Source organism: Polyergus mexicanus, unplaced genomic scaffold (assembly GCF_030449975.1).
Source record: "Polyergus mexicanus isolate NDT 795.1 unplaced genomic scaffold, iyPolMexi1.0 SCAF_1, whole genome shotgun sequence".
NCBI lineage: Eukaryota > Metazoa > Arthropoda > Insecta > Hymenoptera > Formicidae > Polyergus > Polyergus mexicanus.
Genome location: NW_027223321.1, coordinates 2,007,112 through 2,011,203, shown reverse-complemented (window position 1 = coordinate 2,011,203; position 4,092 = coordinate 2,007,112). Strand labels below are relative to the sequence as shown.

The 4,092-nt window shown below is 33.1% G+C and overlaps 1 protein-coding gene across 5 annotated transcripts in view; it reads left to right on the top strand.

Moving 5' to 3' along the window:
- The window catches only part of Tyn (trynity), a 161,750-nt gene that overhangs the window by 31,992 nt on the left and 125,666 nt on the right, over nucleotides 1–4,092 (top strand). The gene's annotated exons all lie outside the window — the stretch shown is intronic.

The window sequence follows — 4,092 nt, the reverse complement described above, 5'->3', positions numbered from 1 at the left end:
CGGCTCTCGGCCGACTGACCGAAAACGCGACTACCTTGCGCGTCTTCGTTATCCGCGCATGTGCCTGCCGCCGCAATATATAAGAGAAGATTTTAATCGAAAGCCTAGAAAAATTAAGAGGCTAATTAAATATATAGCAATTGGCTCGTTTATAAAACAAGATATCTGCTTGTCGAAGCTGGAATCGCGCGAACAAATTGCAATAATCATACGCGATAGCTTTCAATATTTAATGTATCTCGTGTAAACTTTTCCAATCGTTATTATTTCATCAAATATTTGCACGAGAGAAAATTTAACTTTAAAAACATATTGTAAATTAAATATCATATATAATACTTAATTGTGTAAAGTTAAATAATGATCGTTTGTCGCGATTTTAAATCGAATAGAAGTATCATGTCGTGAATTTATGATTTGTATATTTTATTTATTTTATTAAGAATGATTAGATTATTTCTTTTGCAATTGATAATATATTTATATGAAAGTAATCTCTCTGCTATATTATAGAAAATAACGTCCCGAGACTAATAAAAACTTTTTAATCTCATGATAGATACATACAAGCACGACATAGAGATTGATAATCTTGCACATTAATTTCATTAAGTCTATCTAATCCATCTCATCAGTCAGAAATAAATCCGTAACAGAAATATTGCATTCAAATTTTGTAAAATTCGATGAATCTGCCATTTGGGGATGATAATTAATCAAGCCGCGCTACGTGAATCTACAAATCTCACAGATATCCGCTATTTTTAGTCCCCTCTAGGGAGGGGATTTTCTATCGTTCGATTTTATGGTAAATTTACAATAGATACAGTCGCGATGTTACGAGCAAATGCTCTCCATTCTTTTACAATTTACGTAGAATAATGGAAAGCGAAGAAATTCAAAATTCTGTTATAATACATTTCGTTAGAGAATTTCGACGCAACATGTTTGTAACAAATTACCGGTTGAAAATTTATCTTCGAAAAACATAGCTTGCATATCTATATGCTGCTGGCAACCGAGAGCGAATGCGAAAATTCCTACTTAAAGAGATACAAAGTCGTTGAAACATATGATGCGAGATGCAATTCAGTTTGCTAATTGCAAGGAAGCTCCACCGCCCCGGAAGTAGGTTACGTTAAGCTCGGTTGAAAATGCAGGCGGACACACTCGTCAAAGTGAATGCGCAAAGCTTACGAGTACATTTGTGTGTGTTTGTACGTGCATGTATGCAAAGGAAGCATGTAAATCTGTGCACTCCGATTATGAAATGGAACACGAAATGCAGCCCTTTTTAATTATTTTGTAAAGACTTTAATTAATCACACGTTACAATATTATATTTTTTATAAAATAGAGAAATAGAGAAAAATGTGTGTGTGTGTGTGTGTACATTTTTATATGTTCCATATATAACTTGAGATTCTCTATTTTATGAGGAATATAATGTTTTAGCGTGTGATTAATTGTGTGTGTGTGAATATATATATAATAGTTTTTACGCTGATATGCACTAACGATGATAACGGCGTATATTTCAAAATGATAATTGAAATGCTTAAGTGATAAACGTGATTGAATGCATATTACATCTCGTTTATGAATAGGGCTTTGTGTGCAAAATTTGCTTGCCGGTACTGTGGCTTTTGTATGTCTGCATGCATTTCGTGATACTTTCAAAAGTGATTTCTCACATTTCGCGCTTCGGTTCAGAAAACCGAACTCCCCTAGATATCGTGATTAAAAAATAGAAAACAAATTTTAGAAAAAAAAAAATTGAAAATTGTCAATATAGATTGCACGAGACTTTTATTTTTGAACAAAAAATACAAGTAACATTCCAGAAATTATCTCGCTGCTCAAAATGAACAGTCCAATAATGGCGCACTGTATTTTAATACGAAAATATACGAGTATATACGAGTGACTTTTAATTAAACTGAAAGTTTAATTTTAATCAGCGTTTAACGACACGCGTTTCGTGTTTTTTCAATTGCAAACGTTTACGTTCAATGTTTATTCATTGAAAGATTCGTATGATAATTAAAGTGATTTTCTTAATGAAATGTTGAATCTCTGATCGTGTTTTCAAGCATGTGTCTTTACTCACAATCAATTTTATTGTAGATTTAATCCGGCTCCATGTTCTCTGAGAGAGTGTATCCGGAATCACATCCGATCTGAGAATGCGCGCGTGTGTGTGTGTATCGGAGGTTACTGTCATTGCGATAATGTACATACAGACTGTCACGTTTTGTAATCGCAAAATGACGACAAACAAATAAACGATATTTGAATGTATATGTGCCGACTAAACGTAATCTAGGAAAATTTAATACAGGTTTTATATGTGCCAGAATAATGAAAAACATCGTGTGAATATACACATATATTCTATTTGCATTCGACATGTAAAATTATAAGGAATTATATGTATGGCATTTACGCTGCAAAAATAATTGGAAAGTATAAAATATTGAAAATGCTTTCGTATGAAAAAAAATATTATTCTACATTCTGGTTCTTATTTTTTACATATTTTTTTTATATTTAAAAAAAAAATGCTTTTTTTTTTTTCTTATTTATATCACGACTTTAATCGCACTTTACCTATCGAAATTGTAAATGGATACATTAATGAATAGATAGAGTAATATAAAGAGGATGTTTGAAATAGAGAGTGGATATCGATTTTGTGTATAAGTGTGTGTTGTGTATATGTGAGCGACTTTAACTCCTTCAGCAATTTTCTCACGTGCGTGTTCGTGTCGGACGCCAGATGGTGAATATCAGACTGTGGTCAACTGAAGATTTATCACTCTACGAAACTGTATCGTCGCTAAAAGACTTCGTTCGGCATTTAAATTCTATAAATTGGCTCTTCAATAGGTGTAAATGGCGATGCTTAGATTAACACGTAATCTGCTACGATTATCTCTCAAGTAAACCCTCGACGCGTTTTAAACGCCGCCGCGAAGTTTAGTGAAAAAATCGTCCATCCAATCTCATCCATTATCTTCTTGATAAGCTACTAATTTTATGTCGATATGTTCTCATACACAGCTGCGCTTTATCTCGCATATGCGGTAGCACGTGCGGATGCTTTCGCACGTAATCGTAATCCATTAGAACTTTGTCGGTTAATGTGGCTGTATCTCGAATTTACAATTCTCTATATTCCCATGCTTCCTTCGATAAAATGTTTTGAAAAGTCAAAATTTTACAATAGACGAACGATATTACTCTCTCGCTATCGGGATAAAAAATGACGTCGCTATTAAAAATTTCGCGGAAATATATGCTTGACAATTTCTGTGCGAAAAGTGAGCCGGGAATTCTTTTCGCAGTCAGTATTTGCTCGACACATGTCACGTATAAGGATACGCTGTCACTAAACATTTTGTACAAATGTTTACCGTTATATATTATTTCTTATTCTTTTTTCGCCCCGGTAAAACCCATATACATATGGCAGCAACTGTGACACATGCAAAATAAGGTGAAAATGAAACGGGGAAATGTATTATAGAAGTTCGAAGAAATCGAAAAGAATATTGCTCGTCTCTCCGCCGTGCAATATCGTGCAAATGTACGATGATCGTTTGCAGAATATGTAAATATTTTTTGAAATTGCTTCAAACAATGTCTACGCTATTTGCATAATGTAAAGAAATTGACTTTATCGAGTTGAATCTAATAAGTCTAATGTGTTATGTTGATTTTATCTAATTACTTTTTATAAAAATTATACTAAATGAATTATATGTAAGTTATTTGATCGATGAGAAAATATTAATGTGGTATGCGTACTATATTCCCATTCTCGTTATATGTATATACGTATTGTACATATATTTATTCTAATATTTTTCAATCGATATATTAAATATATTTTCGAGTTGCTGTTGCACATTTATAAATCCAGTTTGCAGTTATTAATCATCTATCGTTAGCGCGGGATGACAAAGGATTGCATTCTCGAAGGAAGTCGAGATTTTCGCGTCTGCAGCAGATATGAACACGTTTAAACGAAATTAATTGATGTCTGCTAAACATCAAAAATCAATTTACGACATGCGCTTCTTTTCACGT